Here is a 14605-nt window from a genome sequence, read left to right as displayed (position 1 = left end):
GAGGTAAAGAAAGAGAGAGAGGCATATAATGATAAGTATGTGTTAGACAGCCTTGTATGCCCTTAGCTTCAATCGGATTTGATGTACTTTTGTTATTTAGTGGAAATAAATTAAAGTGCATGTTTGATTCATGTTGTTTGGTATGATTCTGTGTAAGACCCTAAAACTGGACACTTATAGAAACTTGTGTTAGTTTTTAAATGTTCACACCCATTGGATAAGTCTGGGGAGATTTATCCTGCCAAGGCTGATACTGGTGTGCCACCAAGTGTTGGGATGGCTTGTTTCGGCCATCAGGGTAAGACCCAAGGCACATTTAGTATGGGATTGCTTGAACCCTTGAACCGGACCAGATTTTCAGTATTGCCCTAGACCTTGGAGACAGATGGGCAAAACTGGAAAGTTACACCTGACCCCTAGACTCGATTATGACACATCACTAGGTGTCGGATCGGTCTATCTTTGATGTGTCAATCAGTGAGATCTTTAGTGGGGTCAAAACCTGGACATGTTGGGGCAGTCTGAGAATTCATCTGAGTGAGTGGTCATAGTGACAGGATCAGCCCCTTTGTCGGACAATGGTAATGATCAGTAATGCACTCTCTCTGATGGAAACCAAACTGCTGGCAGTTGATTTCAATCGTTGGAATTTTGTTTTGCAAAATAAGATATATATATATATATATATGTATATGTACGGTTTCAAAAGATTTGCAAAAGGTTTTAATTCCCGGGATCCATGTGAGTAGAGAGTGCGGCACTGTTCCTTGTAGCTGAGAGAGAGGTTAAGTGTAAGACCATTGAGGATAATACCTGATGGGCTAATCTTGCACCTGCCCACAGTCCCTGGGTTTTTATAAGATGGCTTGGCCCAGGGACCACTTAATGTAAGTGTTGGAACCATAGGGTCCATGTGATGGGCTCAAGGGGGTCACTGAGTCTTTTAGTGAATTCGGCTGGGCCTTGTAATAAAGGCTGGGCCGAACCCATGTGGCTGGTGTGTAGATCAATGCTTGGGTCCCACTCCATACAAAGAAGCCCAACTGGGCAGCAGGTTGGAAACTAGCTAAACACTGAATACTTAATGGGCCAAAAGCCCATTTCGAACTGGGCTGATATGATCACCAATCATAGGGCGAATCTGAGATTAGTGTTAGTAAAAGGATTGGGTCTTTGACCTAATCCACTCTAAGAGACCAAATTCAAATTGGATTTGAATCTGGTAACCTTCTGATAAAATCAGGAGTTAACTAACTTGATCTGCAGATAGGATTAAGATTAACCTCTATCCAAATACTGATTTGGATTGGGATAACTCCCAAAATATTGGGAGGTTTCTTAATCAAGAAGAAAGAGGAGAAAACCATAGCAGAAATATCAGATTTCGAACTAAGGGGGTTGGAGTAAGCAAGACACACATCCTGCAATCTGAGATTTGATCTCTCACAGACTCCAGAGTGAAGAGAAAGTTTTGCCCTCTTCGTCCCTGGACTTCTCCTCCTTCAGCCGCCGCCACTACTTGTTGGAAGATTGGATCTTTGCAGCAACAGGAAGTCAAGAAAGCAGTTCTTGACAATAGTCTTGCAAGAAAGACACTAGGATTCGGTGTTCAAGGTTTCTAGAGGGTTCTTGTGAAGAATCCAATGTGTAGGATGCACCCTGCTGGTTCCGTTCCATCCACAACTGTGTCATCTTCAGTAGGAGCAGATCTTGGTCACTTCTTTGGGCGTGAACACCAACTTTGGGAGATATTATTTCTCCGGATCAGGTATAATCCTTCATGTTTCCTTTTGGTTCAGATCTAGTTTGTTTATGGTTCAAGTAGGATCCTTGAATAATGTATTCTAAATTTAGGGAATATGATTCCCAGTTGGAAGAAGGTAGGAAATTTTTTTTGAAATTCGCCCCCATTCCGCACTTTTCTTGGCGTCCATTAGATGGATCCTACCATTCTTTCAGTATGAGGATTGGGTGCTACACATTTTTTTCAAAACCTGAGTACTAGAAGTTGCTGAAAAGTTCTTCTCTACTTTGGATAGTGGACCATCTTAGGGGGATGAGGAAAACTAGGAATTTAGAATTCATGGGACCTCTGATTATAGAACACAAATGTTTATTGGAGCTTCTTAGGAATTCATAGTGATAGTGAAGCATGTACTATCACTACTAGAACTGCCCGTGCATGGCCCCCGAGTCAATGAAAACCCCTATGGGTGCTCATTATTATTTTAGCTAATAACGACGCTTAACAGAATGAATAATGACACAAATACACCAAATTATCCTTTTGATGACCCAAATTTGATGGATTGTGTAAGTATATGTTATCAATCATGACTTGACTATGATTGCAATGGAGGTACTAAATTGAAACCACACAAACAACCATGGAGAAACATAGGCCAACACAAACAACTAAATTGAAAGCACTCATTATAGACCTGCGATGAGCTCAAGGACATTGCAAACCTACAATACACTTAAAGATCATCATGTGTCTACAACAAGCCAAAACCACTCGTGATAAAACAACCAGCCGATGACAGAACAAGTAGACCAACACACTAAACTAGCTCTAACATCACCCATGCCATGTGAACATAGGGGACCTATGAAAGAAAGTAGCACACACGCACTAAGAGAATCCTCAGATGAAAGGAAACTCCATCCTAGAAAGATCTTGTATGACACGTGGTGAACCCCCGGTAGTGCCCTCCTAACAATCGATACCAAATCAAATATCGCCTTTCCAAATAGAAATCAAATCCCTTTTGGCTCCTTCTCTTCAAGGCCTCAAGATCTCCTCTTATAAAAAGGAGCGTAGATCATAACAAACGCATAATTCTGTTAATAAAAGATCCCTGCCTATTTCTGTTACCCGAGACCCCTAGCCTTTCTTCTTCCTTTAAGGAGACCACCATACTTAACCTTACTACACCACTTACATTAGAATCACTATTTTGTCCTTGATCACGGAGGATTGTTGCTTGCAGAATCAACCTTTCCCCTATCCCAGAAGAACAACCCAACAAATTTGAGAGTGCTAACTTGGAAGTTGAGGACCTAGTTAGCCAAGAAACCACTTACCAGGTTGATATCGAGACCTTAGCCAACAAATTGTATGACTTCGAAACCCTTTTCGACCTCATGGAGTAGATGCAAGTTGAGATGAGGAATACCCTACAAAAAACAACGACAACCAAATACTCCCCATTCACCCCTGCTGGCCATTTTGCACCGAATACTCCCCAAACAACTTTGCGCATGTGCCAAATGCAATACAGAGAACACACCTCTCTATCGTCGAACAACCCCACACAGTCCCACAAGGTAATACAATGGCGGAGGCACCCATCAGTCGAATGGAGATAAGAGAATATGTCCAAGGCCTGGCGGAGGAGAGACAAAACAAGACCCAGCTTATGTTCGTGCTCCAGAAGCCCTATTCCACTTGTATCTTATACAAACCATATCCCTCTGGCTACGTTCCCCCATAACAGTGGCCACAATATGATGGGTAGAGAAGGAGCCCACAAGAAAATGTTAACAAATTTGAAGATGCGTTGGGAGCATTTGCCTTGGACAGAGACTTGAAAGTTTAGGAGTTTTCTAAATCTATGACTGGACCGGCGTATTCATGGTTTGTCAACTTGACGGTAGGGAGCATTGATTCATGGGTAGAGATCACGAAGAAGTTTTTATCTAAGTGGTTCACGCTTGAATGAAGACTCATAATGGCAGACCTCTGCAATAGTGAACAGTGTGCAAGAGAAGACCTTCTAACATATGTCAGCAATTTTAGAAGTCGATGCACTCAGTTTTCGAAGAGCATGCAATGAAAAAGGGCTTTGTGGAGCAGAGAATCCAAGGGATACACCCGACATATAGGAGAACGTCAAGGTTGAAACCTTTAGCCTACTCTAAAAGTGCACAGAGAAGACAACGTGGACCATTGCTTCCCTGACATCACAGCCAATTACATCAGGATCACTATATGTCAAGGATGAAGCATATGCCATCAATCGCAAACCCTGGAACACTAGAGGGCCTAACCAAGGGCCTTACTATCATAGCAGCAATCAAAGCTAGCAAAATGTCCCGCTACTACTACCCCCTCCTACTTTCCCTTGTAGCAAGAATGAAGTAATAATGATAATGAACAAACTTGTGGAAGACTATGTGATCAGTTTGCCACCACCATTTGTTGGAATTGACCTCTAGAAAGAAAGACACAGGGAAGGTAGTGTAACTATCACCAGTCACCAAACCACGACTTGATGATTTGCTTCACTCTCCAATGACTCTTCGTACAAAAGGTGAAGTTAGACAATTTTGTTAACAGAAAACCAACACAAGTGGAAACCGATCCCCTCTCCACACACTCATAAGGAGGTAGTACAAACATGGTTGGGACATTAGGTGGTGACCACACAAACATAATAATATAATGGTTTGAGCAAAACCTAGGCCTATAGTAGTTTCTCAGCAAACAAGGGGCCAACTCCACGGTGCAACAACTCACTATCAAGGCACTGGAGGAGGCTTTTAGAAGACCACTTAAACCTCACTAAATAGACACGTCCAAAATTGGCCCTTGAACGTCACAGATGATATTTTGGCAGCGAACCCTAATCATAATCGGCCCCTGAGCGTCATGGCCAAAATAGGGGGGTACAAGATAATGGGATGAGAGATCCATCATATGGATGGCCGAACCTGGCAGGAAGGTTGGGCAAATTTTCAAAAATTTCTCTCTCCCATGTGGGAGTCACATTCCCTATTTTAGAAAACTACATTTTCAAGGATCAATCTTGAACCCAAACCATATCAGATCTGAAACCAAAAGGGAGTGAAGGGATATACCTAATAAAAAGTAGTAATAACCTCCAATGAAGGTGTTCATGCCCAAGGAAAAATCCAAAGACTGCTTCCATCGAAGATGACTCGATGCAGGATGAGGCAGAATTAGCAGGATGGTTCTTCAGCAAGAACCAAATTCTTCAGCAAGAATCTGATGGAGGGCAAGTGAGCATGACTTCAAATTAACTTTTCTTCCAAAAGGTAATATAAGAACCCTTCTTGATCGCTCCCACAAGTGGAGATCGAACTGGTATGGTGGCAAGAATAGGGAAGAGCAGAAGACAGGAGCAGTCAAACTATAGATTCTTCTTTCTTTGTAATCTTTGAACTAAGAATTATGTCCTGGAGGTTCACCCTGCTCTCCTATTTATAGCCTTAAAGAGAGGTTCTCCTAATCCCATTAGGAGTTTCCTAATCCAAATCTTGTATTTGGATTTGGACTCTCTTTAAGAGATAAGGATAATCCCTTATCTTATCTGCAGATAAAGATCAGCCCTCCTAATCTAATTAGAAGTTTCCTGATCCAAATCTTTATTTGGATCTGGACTCTTTGAGTGGATAGGGATAATTCTTATCCTATTTATTAATCTAAATCCCAGAACCGCCCTCTTTGAATTAATCTCATTAAGCCAGTTCAAATTGGGCTTTAGGCCCATTAAGTCCATCTGCTCACTTAGCCTTCTAACTGCTGCCCAGTTGGTTATCCTTGTATGGCATGGGACCCAAACATTGATCTACACATCAACCACAAGGGTTCAGCCCAGCTTCTTTTACAAGGCCTGGCTGAATTCACTGTAGGAGACAGTGAACCCTTGAGTCCATCACCATGGGCTCTTATTGGGCCTAACATTTACACTAAATGGTCATTGGGTCAAACCACCTTATAAAACCCCAAGGACTGTGGGTAGATGCAAAATTAGCCCAACAGGTATTACTCTCAATGGTCTTACACTTAACCTCTCAGCCCATAATGATCAAACACTGTCCGACAAAAGAGGACCTCTTCCTCAGCTGTTTGGTACAGTGTTGCACTCTCTACTCACATGGATCCCAAGAATTAAAACATTTTGTAAACATTTTGAAACCATAATATATATGTATATATATATAATATGTATATCTCTGTATAAATATATTTTGCAAAAAAAAATCAACGGTTGAAATCAACTGCCGGTAGTTTAGGTTTCCATTAGAGATAATGCATCCCCGATCATTCACTTAGTCCGATAAAGGGGATGATCCTGTCACTATGATCAACCACTTAGATGAATTCTCGAACTATCCCAATATACCCAGGTTTTGACCCCCTCTAAGGATCTCACTGATTGGAATATCAAAGACAGCCCAATCCAACACCTAGTAAAGTATCATAATCGATGCTAGGGGTCAGGTGTAACATTCCAGTTTTGCCCATTATCTCCAAGGTCCAGGGCAACACTGGAATTCTGGTCCGATTCAAGGTTTCAAGAAAACCCACACTACATGTACCTCAAGTCTCACCCTGGCAACTGAGACAAGCCACCCCAACCAACTTTGCAACACATTAGTGTCAACCTTGGTAGGATAAATCTCCCCAGATTTATCCAACTATTGGGATGAGAGATCCATCATATGAATGCCCAAAAATTGCAGAATAAAGGGGCGAATTTCAAAACAACTGGGAATCGCATTCCCTATTTAGAAAAACATATTTTCTAGGATCAATCTGGAACCATAAACTGAACCAGATCTGAACCAAAAGGAGTAGGAGAGGATTATACCTAATACGGAGAAAAAGCATCTCCCAATGAAGGTGTTCACGCCCAAGGAAGGATCCACAAATTGCTCCCACTGAAGATTGTGCAGTGCAAGATGGAGCAGAATCAACAGTATTCTTCACCAAGAATTCTATCCTTCACAAGAAACAACAGGATGGCACATAAGCACAGCTTCCTATCAATTCATTCTCAAAGAACTGATGTCAAGATCGAATCTTGACTTCTCCCACAACTGGAGATCGAATTGGATGTCTAGCGGCTACAGGAAGGAGGCAGCAAGAAAGATCTTTGCAGGGATTGCAGAAATCATTCTTCTCTGATTTCAGCTCTGAAGGGGGTCTGATTATCTCATTCTTCTAAAGGCTGCTGCCCCCTCCTTTTGTAACCCTAAAAGATAAACTCCTAATCCAATTAGGAGTTGTTGATCCAAATAATATTTGGATCAGACCTCTCTTTAGGTGATAAGGATAAACCCTTATCTTATCTGCAGATAAGATCAGCCTTCTCCTAATCACATTAGGAGGTTTCTAGATCTGAATCAAATTCAGATCTGGAATCTCTAAGTGGATAGGGTTAAGACCCTATCCTATTTGCTGGTCCAGCTCAAAATTTGCCCATATTTAACTTCTTAAATTAGTACAGTTCGAAGTGGGCTTTAGGCCCATTAAGCTTATGTGCTCACTTAACCTTCCTAACTGCTGCCCAGTCGGGCTTCCTTGTATGGCGTGGGACCCAAGCATTGATCTACACATCAGCCACATGGGTTCGGCCCAGCCTTTGTTACAAGGCTTGGCCGAATACACTGCTATGGACAGTGCACCCCCTGAAACCCATCAAATGGGTTCTATGGGCCCAATACTTACCCTAAGTGGTCCCTGGGCCAAGCCACCTTGTAACACCCAGGGACTGTGGGCAAATGCAAGATTAGCCCATTAGGTATTATCCTCAATGGTCTTACACTTAACCTCTCAGCCCATAATGAACAAACACACAACCCAACAAGAGAGGACCTCTCCCTCGGCTGCAAGGAATAGTATTGCACTCTCTACATATATGGATCCCGGAAATTAAAGCCTTTTGAAAACATTTTAGAAACCATAATATATATACTTTTACATTTCATAAAAAATATACTTTGCAAAACAAATATCAATGATTGAAATCGGTTGCCGGTAGTCTTGGTTTCCATCAGTGAGAGTGCATCCCCGATCATTACCTTTGTCCGACAAAGGGGCTGATCCTGTCATTATGATCACCCACTCAGATGAATTCTCAGACTGTCCCAACATACCCAGGTTTTGGCCCCCGCTAAGGATCTCACTGATTGGTACATCAAAGACAGCCCAATCCGACACCTAGTGCAGTATCATAATCGAGTCTAGGGGTCGGGTGTAACTTTCCAGTTTTGCCCATCAATCTCCAATGTCCAGGGGCAATACTGGAAATCTGGTCCAGTTCAAAGATTCAATTAATCCTACACTGTATGTGCCTAGGGTCTCACCCCGGTAGCTGAGACAAACCACCCCAACCGACTTGGTGGCACCACAATGTCAGCCTTGCCAGGATAGGTCTCCCCAAACCGACCCACTGGCTGTGAACATTCTAAACTAACACAAGTCTCATTATGTGTCCAATTTAAGGGTATTACACAGAAACATACCAACGGAACATGAATCAAATATGCACTTTTATTCATTTACAATAAACTCATAAAGTACATCATTTTGATTGAAGCTAAGGGCATACAAAATTGTCTAACAGCTCCCACTTTTACTTAGGTCCAATCAGGTACTAGCCGGAGTCCCATGCTTTCCACATGTTTCTCTACCACTTTCTGTGAATGTGGCTTAGTCAATGGGTCTATCACATTGTCCGCTGATACTACCTCTTAATATCATTATCCCGTAGGTCTAGTGTTGTCATACAACAGTGGAATGAGTGATGTGCTGAATTCCAAATTCAGGAATGAACACCTTCATTCATAAGGCAGCCTCACTTACATCAATGCGTTCGGCTTGGGTTGTGGACTATTAATTTGCTATTTAGGACCCTTGTTTGCTGACATTCAGGAAACAACACACAATCCTATTGTGAAAACATATCTAGATGTAGACTTTCTATCATCTAGATTCGACTGGAAATCGGCATCTGTATACCCTTGCATCTGTAGTGAGTTACCATCGAATACTAGACAAAACTCTTTTGTCTTTCAAAGGTACTTAAGTATGTTTTTCACAGCAGTCCAGTGCTCCTGCCCTGGGTTGGCCTAAAATCTACTTACTACACTCACTGCCTGAGCAATGTCAGGACAAGTGCACAGCATGGCATACATGATGCTCCCCATCAATCTCCTCAGATGTCTTGGGAGACATCTTCTTAGAGTTTTTCATGTTGTATCTTTTGACTATTTTGTCAATGTAGGCAGATTGGGATAATCTTATTATCTGCTTTGATCTATCTCTATAGAGTCGAAGACCCAGTATATAAGAGGCTTCTCCAAGATCTTTCATGGAGAATTGTTGTGAAAGCCATACTTTCATCGTAGTCAACATTCCTACATCATTCCCAATGAGTAGAATGTCATCTACATATAGAACCAAGAAGATAACCTTATCTCCACTGTACTTCCTGTAAACACAAGGTTCATCCGGATTCTGCTCGAAGTCAAATGATTTGACAGCAGAGTCAAAACGGATGTTCCAACTTCTAGAAGCTTGCTTAAGTCCATAAATGGATCTATTGAGTTTACATACCATGTTTTCCTGACCAACAGCTATGAAGCCTTGCGGCTGCTGCATATAGATATCTTCAGTAAGATCTCCATTCAGGAATGCAGTTTTGACATCCATTTGCCAAATCTCATAATCATTGTATGCTGTTACAGCTAGCAGGATCCTAATGGATTTAAGCATGGCCACAGGCGAAAAGGTTTTCTCATAATCGATGCCCTCTTTCTGAGTGTACCCTTTCGCCACCAGACGAGCTTTGAAGGTCTCAACCCTACCATCGGGGCCCTTCTTCCTTTGTAAATTCATTTTCAACCGATTGGTTTTACCCCGAAGGGTGGATCTACTAGAGTCCAGACTCCATTGGTCTCCATTGAGTCAATCTCTGCTCTCATGACCTCCACCCACTTCTAGGAATCTATGTCCAACATAGCTTCTGCGTAAGTCATGGGATCCTCCTCACTAGTCAAGGTTTTCACCAGGTAGCTATCCTAGTCATAACCATAATGGACTGGTGGCCTGGATACTCGAGTGGATCTTCTAGGTTGGTCACTACTTGGAATTTGTGGGACATCTCCCACTACTCCTGAACTCTACTCATCAAGAACGATTTTCTGACGATGGGTGTCCAAGATGTAATCGGTCTCCAAGAACTGGGCATTTCCACTGCAGAACACTTTTTGCTCACTTGGTTCATAGAAAAGGTAACCTACAGAACCTTTTAGATAGCTTACAAATATTCAACGGTTGGTCTTGGATTCCAACTTGTCCGCACTCATTCTTTTAACGTGTGCTGGACAACCCCAAATCTTCAAGTGTCTGACACTTGGTTTCTTTCTAGTCTAAAGTTCATATGGAGTGTTCGGAACCGATTTGGTTGGAACCCGATTCAGCACGTAAATCACAGTCTCTAATGTGTAACCCCAAAAGGATGTGGGTAACTCTGAGTGTATGAGAAGTGACCGGAGCATATACAATAAGGTCCTATTCCTCCTCTCTGAAACACCGTTAAGTTGTGGTGTAGCAGGAGGATCTAATTGTGATACTATCCCATTGTCCTTTAAGTAGTCCCTGAACTCGTCAGAGTACTCGCCACCTCGATCAGATCGAAGGCTTTAATTTCTCTCCCCATCTGTTTCTCGACCTCTTGTCTAAACTTTTTGAACTTTTCAAAGGATTCAGACCTGTGTCTCATTAGGTACACGTAACCATATCGTGAGAAATCATCTGTGAAGGTGATGAAATCATCAATATGTATTAGGTCGTGTGCCTGTACATCTTTCAGGCTTACCGTTAAATGGCCATTTCGTCATCTTGCCTTGTAGGCAAGGCTCACAGGTAGGAAGATCTTCTACAGTTAGAAAATTCAAAGGACCATCGATTACCAACCTTGTGATTCGGTCCACACCAATGTGGCCAAGTCGGTAATGCCACAGACACGTGGGATTAACTGTATCACGGGCTCTCTTCTTGGGGATTTCAGTCGAGTTTCGATTATGTTAGTTTCTAGAGAAGGATGTAGAACATAGAGACCGTTCTCTAGTTCCCCGTATGCAATGAATCTATTATTTCTTTTAATAGTAATCGTATTACAAAAAAAGACAGATTAACCATATGCACACGGTTCCAATTGCCACGGCTACAACTGTTGCAATAGTCCCCAAGTAGAGAGTGATTTCTCCTTCACTCAGCCTTCTGCTTACCTTGAACCCCTGCAGTGAGTTACACGCATGAGTTGAAGCCCCAGAGTCAATACACCAGGATGCAGAATCTACCAATAAATTGGTTTCTATAACACAAGTTTCGAAATTACCTTTCTTGGATTCCAGGTAGGCTGGACAATTCCTTTTCTAGTGGCCAGTCTTCTTGCAGAAGTGACAGGCATCCGATGCTTTATCTTTCTTCTGCCTTTTGCACTTAGTGGCTTTCTTCTTAGGCTTCTTTGCCTTCCTCTTTCTCTTGCCCATTTTGCTAGCTTCAACAAGCATAGCTACAGGCTCATCCTTTTTAATCAGTTCTTCAACTCTTTGCAACATATTGGTGAGCTTTTGCAAGCTGACATTCAGTTTGTTCATGTTGTAGTTCATGATGAACGGATTAAAGGAATGAGGCAAAGAATTAAGGATAGCATCTATCTGGGTTGCGAGGTATAGCCCAGATCCAAGAGCCTCTAGTTCGTTGATGTAACCCATCATCCGAAGACAATGGTCGTGAACTTGTTGGCTCTTGGACATTTGAGTGGTCATGAACTGTTTAAAGACCTTTTGTCGAGTAGAACGACTCTGCTCTTCATACATCATCCTCAGGCTATCCAATATGTCCTTGGCAAGTTCGATCTAATCGAACTGCCTCTGCATTGGATATCCTCCCATTCCTGATAGTCTCTCCTTCAGGCCTCGGAAGCCCTATCACCCGGATGCTCTGGGGCAGGATTCTTTGCCACTTTGTCCAGCTTTTCTGAAGCTTGGACCAGCATAAGGTTCCTGTACCAGTCGGCATAGTTTGGGCCCTTAAGCTTGTTGTCATCAAGAAGCTTTGCAAAAGATCCGTTTGCCATTTTCTGATAAAAGAGCAAACATCAGTCCACAACCTAATTTGATTCATGTTCATTTCATAGATATGGCTTTTAATCTACGATCCATTTCCATTTATTCATCTCTGAGATTTCCCTCCTTTCTCGGTGATGGAGACTACGGGTTGTGTCTGGAAATGTGGGAAATCACATAGGTGCATGGAGCCAACTGTTTCAGCTGCATAACCCCACCACCTTTCTGTGAAGGATCATATCCACTCATCATATGAGTTTTCCCTTTGGCCTCTGTCAAACAAGGTTCAGAGGCATTTTTAGGTAAACCTTTCTGTCCAGTGAGTGCTCACCCATCATATTCGTGAACACCAAGGTACCATGAGAAAGTTCTCATTTTCTGGTGAAGCCCCTCCCACATCGGTCTATGATGCCCCTATCATCTTATGAAACACTCAGACAAGCCCAACAACAAATGGATAGCCCATTTTCTGGTGTGTTTCCTCATTACTGAAGGACCCATCCTCATACTAATGATGGAAGGCCTTTAGAGTGTTCATCATATGAATCTCCCTATCACATGCACTCATATTATCTGGAGGGAACAATTACTTACGCCTTACTTAGATTTAAGTCAAACCATAGTGGCTCCCACTAACTTTCATAAAGTAAGATTTCTGTGGGCCTTTAATCGGCTAGGGTTCTGCATGTAGCCTCTTGATGAGGTGTGGGACCCACCACTGAGGGAGGTCCTCCAATGACCAAAAGGGACACCATGGCAATGATGTGCATTCAGCCATGGTGTGCGCAAGAGCCACTGTCGAATGAGCATGGGCCAAGTACTTATGGCCCATGTACACAACACATCATACATCCATACATATCATGCAGGGATAAATTGATCCAATCAATTAATTATCTGTAAGGCCCATTGGAAGTCCGTTAAAATTCCATAATATTAACCATTAATATTCTCTAGGTATATGGGCTGAATTAGGGTTACCCAGTTCGGCCCATATAGTTTTATCCTTTGAAGTGGGCTTTTAACAGTTTTAACTATTTAAAACTGGGCCTTTACAGGTTGGGCCGAATTAGCCATTTAATTAAATATCAATCCTTAGGCCCATTAGTGGGAAAATTAGGGCTGACTTTCAGCCTTGATTAAACCATAGATTTGGTCCAAACAGTTTTGAACCAATCTCAGTTCGAATGGGTCTAGGGTTTGATTTTTAATTAAATCCTTAATTCAAGAAAATAATCTGTAATTAAATACTGATAAAAGGAAAAACAAGAATCAGTCAATCAAGGCTATTCGCACAATCCTTCCTGTAAAACAGAGGTTAGATCACAAAATGCAATTTCACAAACTGCAAATCGCAGATAGCATTTCTCTTATCTGCGAAATCTCCTTTTCTGCGCCGCCATCTTCGATGGACAGTGCACCCCCTGAAACCAATCAGATGGGATCTATGGGCCCAACACTTACTCTAAGTGGTCCCTGGGCCAAGCCACCTTGTAACACCCAGGGACTGTGGGCAGATGCAAGATTAGCCCATCAGGTATTATCCTCAATGGTCTTACACTTAACCTCTCAGCCTATAATGATCATGCACTACCCGACAAGAGAGGACCTCTCCCTCGGCTGCAAGGAATAGTGTTGCACTCTCTTATATGGATACTGGGAATTAAAACCTTTTGCAAATCATTTTGAAACCATAATATATATACTTTTATATCTCATATAAAATATATTTTGCAAAACAAATCTCAATGATTGAAATCGGCAGTCGGCAGTCTTGGCTTCCATCAGTGAGAGTGCATCCCCGATCATTACCTTTGTCCGACAAAGGGGCTGATCCTGTCACTATGATCACCCACTCAGATGAATTCTCAGACTGTCCCAACATACCCAGGTTTTGACCCCCGCTAAGGATCTCACTGATTGGTACATCAAAGACAGCCCAATCTGACACCTAGTGTAGTATCATAATCGAGTCTAGGGGTCGGGTGTAACTTTCCTGTTTTGCCCATCAATCTCCAAGGTCCAAGGCAATATTGGAATTCTAGTCTAGTTCAAAGATTCAATTAATCCCACACTGTATGTGCCTAGGGTCTCACCACGGTAGCTGAGACAAGCCACCCCAACCGACTTGGTGGCACCACAGTGTCAGCCTTGTCAGGATAGGTCTCCCTAGACCAACCCATTGGCTTTGAACACTCTAAACTAACACGAGTCTCATAAAGTGTCCGGTTTAAGGGTATTACACAGAAACATACCAAGGTAACATGAATAAAATATGCACTTTTATTCATTTACAATAAACTCATAAAGTACATCATTTTGATTGAAGCTAAGGGCATACAAAATTGTCTAACACCTACATCATTCCCAATGTGTAGAATGCCATCTACATACAAAACCAAGAAGGTAACCTTATCTCCACTATACTTCCTATAAACAAAAGGTTCATCCGGATTCTGCTCGAAGCCAAATGATTTGTCAGCAGAGTCAAAACGGATGTTCTAACTTCAAGAAGCTTGCTTAAGTCCATTAATGGATCTATTAAGTTTACATACAATGTTTTCCTGACCTGTAGCATGAAGCCTGATGGCTACTGCATATAGATATCTTTAGTAAGATCTCCATTTTAGAATGCAGTTTTGACATCCATCTGCCAAATCTCATAATCATGGTATGCTGCTACAGCTAGCAGGATCCGAATGGATTTAAGCTTGGC

Source organism: Nelumbo lutea, chromosome 7, assembly GCF_056320005.1.
Source record: "Nelumbo lutea isolate HS-2025 chromosome 7, American lotus-T2T, whole genome shotgun sequence".
In the NCBI taxonomy this organism is placed as follows: Eukaryota; Viridiplantae; Streptophyta; class Magnoliopsida; order Proteales; family Nelumbonaceae; genus Nelumbo; species Nelumbo lutea.
Note: the sequence above shows the minus strand (reverse complement) of the source record.